Source organism: Saccopteryx leptura, chromosome 4 (assembly GCF_036850995.1).
Source record: "Saccopteryx leptura isolate mSacLep1 chromosome 4, mSacLep1_pri_phased_curated, whole genome shotgun sequence".
Lineage (NCBI taxonomy): Eukaryota > Metazoa > Chordata > Mammalia > Chiroptera > Emballonuridae > Saccopteryx > Saccopteryx leptura.
In genome coordinates, this window is record NC_089506.1 from 212,323,842 (window position 1) to 212,338,774 (window position 14,933).

The 14,933-nt window shown below is 46.0% G+C and overlaps 1 pseudogene; it reads right to left on the minus strand.

Annotated features, from left to right (window-relative positions):
- Nucleotides 1-6,881, minus strand: part of LOC136403705 (zinc finger protein 75D-like) — a 28,157-nt pseudogene extending 21,276 nt beyond the window's left edge.
- Between the last annotated feature and the right edge of the window lie 8,052 nt (nucleotides 6,882-14,933).

A 14,933-nucleotide genomic window follows, 5' to 3' on the forward strand; every position in this document is an offset into this window, starting at 1 on the left:
CCAAAGCTGGAAACAGGGAGACTCCCGCATGCGCCCTACCGGGATCTACCTGGCATGCCCACCAGGGGGCGATGCTCTGCCCCTCTAGGGCGTCGCTCCGTTGCATCCAGAGCCATCCTAGCGCCTGAGGCAGAGGCCACAGAGCCATCCTCAGCACCCGGGCCATCTTTGCTCCAATGGAGCCTCGGCTGCGGGAGGGGAAGAGAGAGACAGAGAAGAAGGAGAGGGGGAGGGGTGGAGAAGCAGATGGGCGCTTCTCCTGTGTGCCCTGGCCGGGAATCGAACCCGGGACTCCTGCACGCCAGGCCGACGCTCTACCACTGAGCTAACCGGCCAGGGCTCTGCCACTCTTATAGGTCACTGGTTCACATCCTATTGGATGAGATAGACCAGAATCACTAAGTGGACTTTTTCTACCTATAAATGACCAAATATGGAAAGTATTCATCATTCAGTCTTTCACAACGTGTACTGAGTGGCTATGGTGTGCCAGACACTCTCTATGAACTAGGGATATAGTGATGCATAAGCCAAAGTTCCCTGATCTCAGACAACTTATCTTCTAGTGGGAGAGTGAGACAATCAGACATCAATAATCAAATGAAATGTCAGGAATAAATGTTTTAAAAGAAACTAAAGAAGGGTAAGAGAGCATTTAAGATTCTGCTTCTGTGAAGCTATCTGAGATAAGGCTGTATGGAAGGACTTTTTGAGAAAGTGAAATTTAAGCAGACCTAAAAGTGAGAGTTTGCCACGTGGCAGAAAAGTATGCCAAGTAGAGGGAAGCAGAAAGTAGAAATGAGTATGGCAATTAAAAAAACAGCAATAAGGCCTGACCAGGCGGTGGCGCAGTGGATAGAGCGTTGGACTGGGATGCGGACGACCCAGGTTCGAGACCCCGAGGTCAACAGCTTGAGTGTGGGATCATCTGGTTTGAGCAAAAGCTCACTGGCTTGGACCCAGGGTCACTGGCTCGAGCAAGGGGTTGCTCGGTCTACTGTAGTCCCACGGTCAAGGCACATATGAGAAAGCAATCAATGAACAACTAAGGTGTTGCAACGAAAAACTAATGATTGATGCTTATCATCTCTTTCCGTTCCTGTCTGTCTGTCCCTGTCTAGCCCTCTCTCTGACTCTCTGTCTCTGTAAAAAAATAAAAAAATTAAAAATTAAAAAACAGCAATAAGACTAGTGTAGCTAAAGAGAACTGAACGAGGGCACTAGCGGCAAGAGTTGAGGGCAAAGAGGTTTCAGAGGCCAGATCAAAAGGGTTCTGGGAACCTTGGTAAGAAGGTTTAATTTTACTTAGCTGGATGAGAAGTCATCAAAAGGTTCTGAAACAGGAAAATGTCATGATCTGATCAGGTTCTAAAAGACTCTGGCTGCTGTATGGAAAACAGACTACAGGAGGGCAAGACCGATGGCAGAGGGCGAGTTAGAAAGCTATTAAGGGCCCTGGCTGGTTGGCTCAGCTGTAGAGCATTGGCCTGGCGTGTGGAAGTCCTGGGTTCGATTCCCAGCCAGGGCACACAAGAGTAGCACCTATACGCTTCTCCACCCTTCCCCCTCTCCTTTCTATCTCTCTCTTCCTCTCTCATAGCCAAGGCTCCATGGGATCAAAGTTGGCCTGGGTGCTAAGGATGGCTCTATGTCCTCTGCCTCAGGCGCTAGAATGACTCCAGCTGCAGTGGAGCAATGGCCCCAAATGGGCAGAGCATCGCCCCCTAGTGGGCATGCCGGGTGGATCCCAGTTGGGCTCAGACTGCAGTCTGTCACCACCCTTTGCCCCCCACCCCTGCTCCGCCTGCTTCACACTTCGGAAAAATACAAAAAATAAATAAAAAAGAAAGCTACTGAGGTAGACCTAGTTAGAGATAGCTTAGACCTGGATGTTAGCAGCACAGGAGGTAAGGCATGGCTGAACTCAGACTATACTGTGAATGTGGAATCAAGAAGACTAGTGATTCCTTAGTAGTGGACATGATGGCAAGATGAGAGTAAACGATGACTGCATTTTTCTTGTTCTGAGCAACTGGGTGAATGAAGGTGCCTTTACTGAGTACAGAAAGATATAAGAAGAGCAGGTTTGTGGAGGAAGAGGGAAGAGATCAAGAATTCTAGGCCCTGGTCGGTTGGCTCAGTGGTAGAGTGTCGGCCTGGCGTGTGGAAGTCCCGGGTTCGATTCCTGGCCAGGGCACACAGGAGAAGTGCCCATCTGCTTCTCCACCTCTCCCCCTCTCCTTCCTCTTTGTCTCCTGCAGCTGACGCTCCATTGGAGCAAAAGATGGCCCGGGTGCTGGGGATGGCTCCTTGGCCTCTGCCCCAGGCGCTAGAGTGGCTCTGGTTGCGACAGAGCAACACCCCGGATGGGCAGAGCATCGCCTCCTGGTGGGTGTGCCGGGCGGATCCCGGTCGGGCGCATGCGGGAGTCTGTCTGACTGCCTCCCCGTTTCCAGCTTCAGAAAAATACAATAAATAAATAAATAAATAAATAAAAGAATTCTATGCAGGATAAGAAGAAATATGTCCTTGAAAAAAGCTCCCAGACATGCACTGAGACACAGGGGAGAAGACCATGTGAAGAGGGAGCCAGAGATTGGAGTTATGCAGCTTCAAGCAAAGGAACGCCTGGAACCACGAAGAAAGGAAGGATTCTGTCTTAGAAATCTTTAGAGAGCCTGGCCTGTAGTGGCGCAGTGGAAAGAGCATCAACCTGGAAAGCTGAGGTCATCAGTTCAAAATCCTGGGCTTGCCCGGTCAAGACACATAAAACAAGCAATCAATGAACAACTAAAGTGAAACAATTATGAACTGATACTTCTTGCTCCATGCGCTCCCTCTCCTCTCACTGTAAAATCAATAAATAAAATCTTAAAAAAAAAATCTTTCTAGAAATCACTCTGATTTCAGACATCTGGATTCCAGAACTATGAGAGTCATTTCTCTACTGTTTTAAGTAACAGAGTTGTGGTCATTTGTTACGGTAGCCCAAGAAACTCAATATAAATATCATCTCTGGAAAAAGAAAGACAAAAGCACCCAAGTGACCTACATTCACCTTTCCCTGCCCACACATCGAGCTGAAAACCAACAGACTCTTTCCATAGAGGTGCATTCCTAGTTAGCTAAGAACATTACAGATGACTCAACTTCTACACAACGGAAGGGAGACTCTTTACCTAGAGAGATGACAGTCTCATAGTTTTCCTGCATTACGTCATTGTAGAGAGCCTTCTGACTGGGATCCAGTAACGCCCATTCTTCCTGGGAAAAATACACGGCCACTTCTTCAAATGTCAACAAGCTCTAAAGATAAAAGAATGGGCTTCAGCTCAGTACTGGCCACTCCAGAAGGAGCCCTAACATCAGCCCATGAACTGCATGGTAGGCCGAAAAAATTAACAGCACAGGTTTGTTTTTAAAAGTGACAAGTCAGAAAGAAAGGAGGCAAGAAATCAGCAAACAGCCTGGGAGGTGTCCAGTTCCCCAGGGAGAACATCTGGGCACATGCCTCTGAGCACCCGCTGGGCAGTGTGGTTCATGGCAGCAGGGAAAGGCAGCCTAAACAGCTCAAAAGCTCAGCTCACCTGGGACTCAGGCAAGATGAGCTCAGGCGGCACTGTCCAATCTTTGGTGTTTGTCTGCTCAGGAAAGGCTAGGATCTGGTGAGCAGGCACAGCTGTGGGTGGAAAAGAGCCATGAGAAATCTCTCTCTTCTATGCACATCCTGAGCTCATTTCTAATGTAAAAGATCTTCATTCTTTCAGTAGATGGGAAACCTTTGTAAGGGTGTGTGGTACTGGTAAGTGGCCTCATTGTTTTTAAGAACCAAGCACCTATCAACCCCCAGAACAGGTTCCCCAGTTTTCACAAGCAAAATTAATTAAATAAAACCTTTATTTTCTTCTCATAACATAGTTCTTTTTTTTTTTTTTTTTTTTGTATTTTTCTGAAGCTGGAAACGGGGAGAGACAGTCAGACAGACTCCCGCATGCGCCCGACCGGGATCCACCCGGCACGCCCACCAGGGGGCGATGCTCTGCCCCTCTGGGCGTCGCTCTGTTGAGACCAGAGCCACTCTAGCGCCTGGGGCAGAGGCCAAGGAGCCATCCCCAGCGCCCGGGCCATCTTTGCTCCAATGGAGCCTCGCTGCGGGAGAGGAAGAGAGAGACAGAGAGGAAGGAGGGAGGGAGGGGTGAAGAAGCAGATGGGCGCCTCTCCTGTGTGCCCTGGCCGGGAATCGAACCCGGGACTTCTGCACGCCAGGCCGACGCTCAACCACTGAGCCAACCGGGCCTTCTCATGACATAGTTCCGAGCTAAGATAAATTTAACAGATTTGAAAATGATATATTCATGAACTCCAACGTACAGCAGATGTATTGTTTATCATTTATTATCTTTCTCCTAGTACACAATTGTGTTCACATACTGCTACTAACAGCCCATTTGTGATCGCAATTCCTTCTGTGCTTTTATGATGGGAAGGCTTAAATCCTTTCCACTTTTCTAAAGAATAGAGTTCACGGTGTTATTACCAGCGTCCTTTAGTTTGGATATTTCTGTACCTTAGGCCAACCCCCACTTTTACCCACAGTTGGTCTATTCTAAGGCCACCTGTAAAAACACTGTACTTGTTAAACATGGCTGGATATGCGGATCCACATAATTAGGCACCCAGAATGTTCACAATGTTCTGGCTGAACAAATTACTATCACGACTCCCAGCAGAAAATTATCATGAAGCTCCTTACCGCTCTCAGACACAGATTTGGTTTCTTTACAAGTATTCCTGCTCAGCTGTTGCTGTAGATCCTGATATGTTCTCCAAAATTCTTCCTGGGACCTGCTCACTGGCTGGGACTCTGCCGGCTTCAGTTTGAAGCCTGGGGCCTCTGCTGTTCCTCCCAAGAGCACCGCCTCCTTTCCCAGCACATGGACTGCAACCTAGAAATAATTCCCATTCTTGTTAGCAAAGCTTACGTTAGGCTTAGGGGCTGGAGGTAGAGGGAGGAAAAAGCAGAGTCCAGAATGTGGGAAGTGTGAGGCACTAAAGGAAATGACAAAAGGCTTAAAGATAATGGGCCACAAATTTTCTACGAAGAACTATCCACAACCTGGGAAATTTAGGATAAAAGGAAAAAAGATGTGGCTACTGACAGCCCTTCAACACAGCGGCCCCACCCCCTCTGCATACAGCCCAGCTCAGACCACGACGGGGATTGTGCAGGCCACCTGTTCTCATGCTGTCTTGACAGCCTTTCTCTCTCCACTTAGATCCTTGCTGAAGTATTTCTTGTCTTATACTTTTCTCAAAAAATTAAAAATTTTCATTGTCTTATCAATGGATTTTCTCCACGGCCAGGGAAGGTTTTCTCAGAGAATGTGCATGAGGAAGAAAGAAGTAAAGACTCTGACTCTAAACTGCCATCAGTGATTCTGACACCAAACATATGCCCTGCTCTATATTCTACATGTTTTGCCTGAAGCCAGTTTATGTGCTGCCACCTGCCCAAGGGCATACCCTGGATCCCTCAATCCCCCTCACCAGCAGAGCCAAGGACTAACTAGTAAGGGAGGGCAGTGGATGGAGGCTCTTCACTGTGGTACAAAGGACACTAGCCCTCAGCACCTTTCTTCTCTCACTCTTTTGGGATTCTCAAATCTTTCCCTTTCTTCGTTATCTTCTCTTCTTTGTTCTCTAAGTGCACTCCATTTATTTTGTTCTGCCCCTTACTCTCCAACTCCTTGTTGCCCTTTATTTCTTAATAACTTAAGACCACTCTCATAGGTCAAGCCAGACTACGCTTCTTACCCTCAAGAAAACGTGCTCTATCCAGCTTCAGAAGAATACAAAAAGAAAAAAAGAAAGAAATCATGCTCTAAAAAGGGGAAAAAAACAACTCTTTCTCTAAGACACCTCTGCTAGGGTTTCCAAAATCTGTGGAATGACTATGGCTATGTGTCTGTGCTTTCTGGTCCTGCCAAGAAGGGCCTAAAGGAACAACAGAATATTGACCTACTTCATCTCAATTAAATGCCCCCACACCAGCCCTGGCTAGTTGGCTCAGTGGTAGAGCATCGGCCCAGTGTGTGGAAGTCCCGGGTTCGATTCCTGGCCAAGGCACACAGAAGCGCCCATCTGCTTCTCCACCCCTCCCCCTCTCCTTCCTCTCTGTCTCTCTCTTCCCCTCCCGCAGCCGAGGCTCCACTGGAGCAAAGTTGGCCCGGGCACTGAGGATGGCTCCATGGCCTCTGCCTCAAGTGCTAGAATGGCTCTGGTTGCAACGGGGCAACACCCCAGATGGGTTGAGCATTGCCCCCTGGTGGGCATGCTGGTCAGGTGTATGTGGGAATCTGTCTGTCTGCGCCCGCACCCTCTTCTCACTTCAGAAAAATACACACACAAAAAAAATGCCGCCACACCTCATATATCCACCTTCATCCTATTTCATTGTTCTGTACCTGGAATTTTTTTTCTCACCCCATTTCTCATTTCAGCAGATTTATTCTGCAAGTGGTCTATCAGGCCACAGCCTCCTAATGCTCTGTAGGTGGTGCTTCTTTATCTGGGATTTGGTATCCCTGGGCAGAATGGTCAGGAACTTCTCTAGCACCAGCAGTTACAAGATCTACTCTTTTGAGTAGAACTCCAGCCTCGGTATAAATCTTGAATATGGCCAACAGCCTCACAGTGTCCACCTGCTCATGATAAAGGAAACTCTGGAAAGTGTTGACGAGAGCTCTCCAGCCAAGACTGTTCGTTTGTGCAGTATATTTATTAGTCTGAGTGGAGCTCTCTGTCACAGGCCCTTCAGTCTCCCACAGAGCACTGACCTAAGGGTTCTAATACTCAGCCACCTTCAGACCTACCGTCATCATTCTGCTCTGGAACAGCGTGCTCCGGTACTGGACACCACCAGCACTATCTTAAGAACTGAGGCCCAGTCTGATCTGGAACAAAAAGGGATCTTCTCCCTAAGTCACTGAGAATAGAAAAAGAATGCAAATCAATAAGAAACACACATGAACTTTACTACTTGTTACTTACTGAGAGAAAAATGAAAACATCCTGCCCAGCCTGACCAGGCGGTGGTACAGTGAATAAAGCCTCAGCCTGGGATGCTGAAGACCCACGTGCAAATCCCCGAAGTCGCCAGCTTAAGCATGTTATCATAGACATGACCCCATGGTCGCTGGCTTGGCTGGAGCCCCCAGACAAGGCACATATGAGAAAGCAATCAATGGACAACTAAGGTGCCACAACTATGAGTTGATGCTTCTCATCTCTCTCCCTTCCTGTCTGTCCCAAAATCTGTCCTTTCTCTCTCTCTGAAAAAAAATTAAGTAATAAAAAGAAAACACCCTGCCTTGCCTCTTTACCGACTGCCAGGCCCTTTTTCTCCTTTTATTGAATTCGGCTATAGCATAGCTCACTGAAAACAAATGCCAAGTGATGACTGCTTTGAAAAAAATTCAGAAAAGGTTGGTGGGTGAGAAAATTGGCACCCAGTGGCTTCAAGCAGTTTGAGGAATATCCAGAGTTCACTAATATGCTTCCTATCTTGTCTTCCCAAAAGAAGATTAGGAGAACATCTGAACTTTTCTTACATTTTAACTATCAACCTTTTGCTTTTTTTTTTTTTTTTTTTTTTAATTTTTTTTAAAATTTATTTATTTTTTACAGAGACAGAGAGTGAGTCAGACAGGGACAGACAGACAGGAATGGAGAGAGATGAGAAGCATCAATTGTTAGTTTTTCATTGTGCGCTGCAACACCTTAGTTGTTCATTGATTGCTTTCTCATATGTGCCTTGACCGCAGGCCTTCAGCAGACCGAGTAACCCCTTGCTAAAGCCAGTGACCTTGGGCTCAAGCTGGTGGAATTTTGCTCAAACCAGATGAGCCCGCGCTCAAGCTGGCGACCTCGGGGTCTCGAACCTGGGTCCTCTACATCCCAGTCCAATGCTCTATCCACTGCACCACCACCTGGTCAGGCAACCTTTTGCTTTTAGTATGAGAGTACAACTTCTTTGATCTTTCATCCTCTTGTGATGCTGGAAGCCTTCACTTCGTGGAGCATTTGACATTATCATGAAGGAGAGCTGAGTCAGTGAGAAAAAAGGAAAGTAATAAGGGCGAAAGTAGGCTTTTAGTCACACAAAGCACCCAATTTAGTAACCAGATACTCAACATTCTTTTTTGGCACTTCTTTACAGGACGTATGAAGGGCACTACCTAGAAGATTTATAACTGTATTTTAATACTTCTCCTCAGCGGTAATGGGCCCTGGCCACGTAGTTGGCTCAGCTGGTTAGAGCATGGTCCCCACATGAACCAAGCTGCAGGTTCCATCTCCCACCAGCGCACATACAAGAACCAACCAGTAAGTGAATAAATAAATTGAGCAACAAATAAGTGTTTCTCTCCTTCCTCTATGATCAATCACTTTTTCAAATTAAAATTTCTCTTTAGTTGAACTAGGAAAAATTACATTTCTTTACAAAATGTTTATCCAAATATCAAGTCACAAAAAGGGCGATTATGGCATCTGGTGACTGCTGTCTTTGCATTTCAAGGGTCTCTTAGACTTCTAAGCCTCACTCTCCTGGGGTAACGCAGCAGAACCAGCACCGAGATTCTGTCCAGGATACCACGGTATTCAGTAACAGCCTGCTCCCCGCTACCCACCCCGGCTCAGGAGGACGGCGACTTTTGTTTGCATCAAGAGAAGGCGATGTGACTCCGAACTGCGGCTCTCCGGCGGTTAACATCGACCCGGGGACGGGTGGGGGAGGGGGGAGGCAGGAACAGGACGTTTCTGGAGGGCAGCCGGGCTCCGCGAGCACTGTGCAGGCGCGCAGCGTGCCAACGTGCCCCGCCGCGGGCCGGGAGCAATCTGTAGACGGCAGAAAGAGGAGCCCCCGAAGTCGGTCGGCCTCGCCCGAGACCGTGTGGTCGGAGACTCCGGCCGCCCAGCCACAAGAAACGGCCGTCTCGCCTCCAACTGCCTTGCTGCAGCCCCGAGCAACGGCCGGCAGCTGTCCGAGCCCCGCAGCCGACACCGAGGGGGAACTGCTTGGTTACCTCCGGCAGCTCGGTTTCTAAAAGGCCACTCCCTCATCCTCCGGGTCAACTGCGACTCTTCGCGGCATGATACCCAGGGAACCGCGAAGGCCGAGCTAGCGCTTGAGCAAAGGGTCGGGGCGCAGGCCTACAACACCCGAGTCTCGGCCGCCTGAGACCTTTATTACGCGTGGGTCCGCGGCCCGAGTTCCTACCGGAAGCTGAAGTTGAGTGCTTCCGGCCAGGTCCCGCCCTTCTGAGTCCGCGAGTGGCTAGACTCAGGGACTAGCGAAAGGAGTTGGCCTCCAGCCCCAGTTCAGCCTGGCTAAGAGTTAATTCCACCGAGTCTCCGAGCCACCGCGCCTAGAGTGGCCTCCGTGCGGCATGGTAGTGAGTGTCGCCCTCTCGTGGTCTTCGTCTGTGAGCCGTTAGGCTTCCGAGTCGTTGATGTGGAGTGCTGTGGAGGAATGAACTGGGGACCTGATAGCGAATGACCTGGGGAGACAGGCAAGGACATTTGAGGGGACATTTGAGCAGAGACGTGAGAGAGAAGGAGTTGGTTGTGTCTCGAGCTGAGAGGAGAGCACTGCAGCCCCAGAGCACAGCACTCTCCAAGAGCCTCAGGGGGAGAGGACTCTGCGTGTTTGAAAAAGAAGGGAGGGTTTGTGGCTAGAGCCTCAGGATCAAGGAGAAGACTGGTATGAGAGGCAGTGAGAGGGGTGGGCAGGGGCCACGTCATGCAGGACCTTTCAGGCTGTGAAGAGGAGTTTGGATTTCATTCTGTGTGCAGTGGGAAACCAGTAAAAGTGTTCAGGGGGATGGACATAATCTTAAATTTTTTAAAGATCTATTGGATTCCATGTAGTGAAAGAATGGATTACAAGGTCCAGCAGGTGGGGCAATATTTCAAATTGGTTAATAGTACGTAAGTAGAGTGGAGATCCTTTATGTGTTTTGTTACTTGAGAATCAGTTGTATTGAGAAAAGCATGTTTACCCTTACCTTCTGCATAGCAATTCTTCATGTACTTCAAGACATTAAACACTCCCTGCCCAATTCAGCTTAATCTCTTTCAGAATGCATTTCTATTATACTGCTCACAAAAATTAGGGGATCTTTCAAAATGAATCTGAAACGATAAAAAAAAAACACCTTTGATTATTTGTTTATTAAACAAGAATATCAGAAAAGCAAAGGACAAGTGAAAGAAAGTTGTTTGATTTTGCAAATGAGATGCAAAACCAACTTTTATTTCATTGGCGAAAATGCACTATACTAAAGATGAAAGTAGTGGAGTATCTGCCCTTTCCCTGATCCCCTAATTTTTGTGAGCTTTGTATTTTTGCTTTTCTTTTTTTCTTTTTCTTCCTTTTTTATTCTTTTCTTTTCTTTCTTTCCTTCCTTTTTGTATTGACTTTAGAGAGAGCAAGAGAGAGAGAGAAAGATAGAAAGACGGCTCTGTTCCTGAATGTGCTCTGACCAGGGATTGAACCTGCAAGCTTTGCACATAGTGACAATGCTCTATCCAACCAAGCTATCCAACCAGGGCTGGCCTCTTCCATTTAGATGCCAGTGAGACACTATCAAGGGGGAAGAAAAATCAGGGGTCACACTAAAGAGCTGGACTTGGCAGACAGGAAAGTGGCAGGTACACCCTGGGCTTTAGAGGAAACCAGGACTTTCCTAACTGTTCTCAGCGAGCCGGTTTTATGAGAAGCCTCAGTTACACAAGTACCGTAGCCAGCTCTACAGAAATGGCTGAGCTCCTCTGTGGTTTCTACCTGACTGGAGCAGTGTCAGACTTAGTTTATAAGCCTCTAGGACAGTTGCTGTTGAAGGCAAGGCTGCAGCCTAGATCCCTGTGCCTTTCAGGAGAAGAATGGAGGATCTGCTGACCTCACGAGGATCCTCCAGTTGTCCTAGAAGCTTGGCAGACAAGCCTGTTCAGGCAAAAGAGACAAGCCAACACCCATGGAAGTGGAATGAGGAGAGGTACAAGGACAATGGAGGCCTCCAGACAGCTAAAAATCTGACAGCAAGCAGCCAGTCCTGGAAACTGGGAGCCCTGGCATGACAGCCTGCTCCAGAGACACTTGGTCGAGGACCTCTCTGCATATGTGTCCTGTACTGATCACCTATTAGCAAACTGTTCCCCAGAACCTGCTTTTGTCTTCCATCTATAAACCATTGAAGATGGTTCTTGTTCCCTCACTGTTGGGGTATGTTGGGATCAAAGCTATAGTAGATATCCAACATAAAGCCATTCATTTGGCCATGAGCAGGTTATATATAGCAGAAGGTCGTACCTAAAGCTTTATGTTGTTTGGGTAATCCATGGGATTTTGATTTGAGTTGTGAAATTGGAAGGACAGGTATGTTATTGTCACCAGAGTAATGATTGTCTGTGTAGGTGTTATATCTAAATTCTTTCAACAGAACATAAAAGAATGAAGGTTTGTTGGCCTAGGCCGCAGTGGTCGGCAAACACATTAGTCAACAGAGCCAAATATCAACAGTACAACTATTGAAACTTCTTTTGAGAGCCAAAGTCTTAAAACTTAAACTATATAGGTAAGTATGTTCCTTATCGAGGTAGCACCCGCACATGGTATTTTGTGGAAGAGCCACACAAGGGGCCAAAGAGCCGCAGTTTGCCGACCAGGGTGTTAGGGGATGAGTACTGTACTCTCCGTGGAAGGTGAGTGAGGCCCTAGTAGGTGCCACCATGTGAATTTAAAAGGTTGTCATTAGTCTAGGAATCAGGTTCCACTGCAGCTGCAGGGTAATGGGACAGAATAAGAATGATCAAGAGTGTGGGGGCAGAGGGTGGATTTCATTTTTTGTTTGGGTTATCAGAGTAGTTCATATTGAGAAATGACATTTGTTTTTTCTGTTTTCTGTTTGTTTTATTTTGTTTTTCTTTTTCCTTTTCCAAGTGAGAGAAGGGTAGATGGAAAGACAGACTCCCACATGTGCCCTGACTGGGATCCACCTGGTTACCCCCATCTGAGGCTGATGCTCTGCTCATTTGGGGTCATGCTCACAACCAAGCTATTTTTAGCACCTGAGGCAGAAGCTTCACGGAGCCATCCTCAGCATCTGTGACTGATGCACTCAAACCAATCAAGCCATGGCTGTAGGAGGGGAAGAGAGAGAAAAAGAGAAGGGGCAGGGGTGGGGTGGAGAAGCAGATAGTCGCTTCTCCTGTGTGCCCTGACTAAGGATCGAACCTGGGACATCCATATGCCGGCCAGTGCTCTACCACTCAGCCAACTGGCCAGGGCCAGAAAAAGACATTTGAATAAAGACTAGAAGGAGAAAAGATGCACCATGTGTTTCTCTGGGGGAAATGTAACAGAGAGACAGAATAACCAGTGCAAAGGCTCTGAGGCTGGAGAGGAGCTTGGGCAAGGAGGCCACTGTGACCTACTGCAGACTGAGAGAGAAGGAGGGTAACAAACGAGACCTATGAGCCAGATCACGTGGGGCAGTGCTGTTGGAAGTGACGTGAAATGAAATTGAGAGTGAGCATTTAGAGATTTTTATAGCAGCTTCACATTGCTGCATTATCCAACTGCATTTTTATTGTATGTTAAACAACAAAAAACCTGGTTCTTCAAAGATAATCTGAGAATCACTAAAATAGGGCCTCAAGTCCCTACATGAAGGACTTTGTAAGGACACTGACTTTCTGAGTTATTAAAAAGGTAGCTTTGCAGGGTTCTGAGCAGAGGAGTTAGAGTTTTAAAATAACTGAATATTTCAATTTATTTCACATTTAACTCTATTTAAACGTTTGTTTGTATCTTTTATGTTACAGAGACTTTTACAAGGCTGTGTCCTCTTTGAAGGTAGGATCCGTGTCATAGCGATATATGCATTTATCAGAAACTAGCATAACAGGCGCTCAATACATGTTAGTTAAATTTATTTAAAAAGGAAGAGGGCCATATTGACTGCTGGATTGAGAAGAGGTTATAGGAGCTCAAGAGTGACATCAAGAAGACCAGGAAAACCCATAGAAATCTATGGGTTCAATGCAATCCCTATCAAAATACCAATGGCATTTTTCACAGAAATAGAACAAATAATCTTATATATCAAGCCAGAAAAGATCACAAATAGCGAAATCAATCTTGAGAACAAAGTTGGAAGTATCATGCTACCTGATACCAAACTATACCACAAGGCTATAGTATAATCAGGACAGCATGGTACTAGCATAAAACCAGACACATAGATCAATGGACCTGAATGGAGAGACCAGAAAGAAATCCATGCCTATATGGTCAATTAATCTATGACAAAGGAGGCAAGAATGTACAGTGGAGTAAAGATAGTCTCTTCAGAATGGTGTTGGGAAAACTCGGCAGATACATGCAAATGATGAAATTAGACCACCTTCTTATACCACATACAAGAACAAACTCAAAATAGATTAAAGACTTGAATGCAATATGCAAACCCATAAAAACTTCTGGCGAAAAAATAAGCGGTAATCTCTGACTTTGCTCTTAGAAATATTTTTTTGGATATGTCTCCTCAGGCAAGGGAAAGAAATAATAATAAACATACGAGACTCCATCAAACTAAAAACTTTCTACACAGTGAAAGGAAACCATCAATAAAGCAAAAAGACAAACTACTGAATGGATAAAGATATTCACTAACAATGCATCTGATAAGAGAATAATATCCCAAATACAAAAGATAGGGTAAAAGTAGATCTACAGTTGTGAGTATGTAGAAGACAGTTTATTCTTGTATTATTATTTATTATTATATAATTTATTTGCATCATTATGTAAACCTACTTTTTCCCACCCTTGTATATACAGTGATATATAGTATTACCTGGCCATAGAAAAAAATTAAATCTTATTTTTTGCAAGAGAGAGAGAGGGGGACAGACAGGAAGGGAGAAAGATGAGAAGCATCAACTCATAGCACTTAATTGTTCACTGTTGCTTTCTCATATGTGCTTTGACCAGGGGGCTCCAGCCGAGCCAGTGACCCCTTACTCAAGCCAGCAACCTTAGGCTTCAAGCCAGTGACCTTTTAGCTCAAGGCAGTGACTATGGGTCATGTCAAACTGGATGAGCCCATGCTCAAGCCAACAACCTCAGGGTTTCAATCCTGGGCCCTCAGCAGTCCAGGTTGACACTCAATCCACTGTGCCACTGCGTGGTCAGGCATTAAATCTTATTTTTGACATAATGAATGGACCTAGAGCATGTTATGCTAAATGAAATAAGTCAGACAAAGACAAATACCACATGATTTCACTTAGTATGTGTATCTAACAAAATGAACAAACGAAACAGAGACAAACTCATAGAACAGAGAATAAAATGATGGCTGCCAAATAGGAGGAGGTTTGGGGGGCTGGGTGAATAAGATGAAAGGATTAAGAAGCACAGATCGGCTGTTAGAAAATAGTAGCGGGGATATAAAATACAGCATAGGGAACATAGACAATAATACTGTAATGACTATGTGTGGTGCCAGGCGGGTACTATACATATCAGTGGGATCAATTCATAAGTTATGTAAAAGTCTAACTACTATGCTGTATATCTGAAATTAATAAGATATTGAATGTAAACAGTAATTTTATTTAAAAAAATTTTTTAAAGACCTTATTTATTTATTCATTTTAGAGAGGAGAGAGAGAGAAGGGAGGAGCAGGAAGCATCAACTCCCATATGTGCCTTGACCAGGCAAGCCCAGGGTTTTGAACCAGCGGCCTCAGCGTTCCGGGTCGATGCTTTCTCCACTGCACCACCACAGGTCAGGCGTAAACAGTAATTTTAAAAAAGTTTAAAAACAAAGTGTAGCTATGGTGTAATTTTTACATCATGGTGGCTC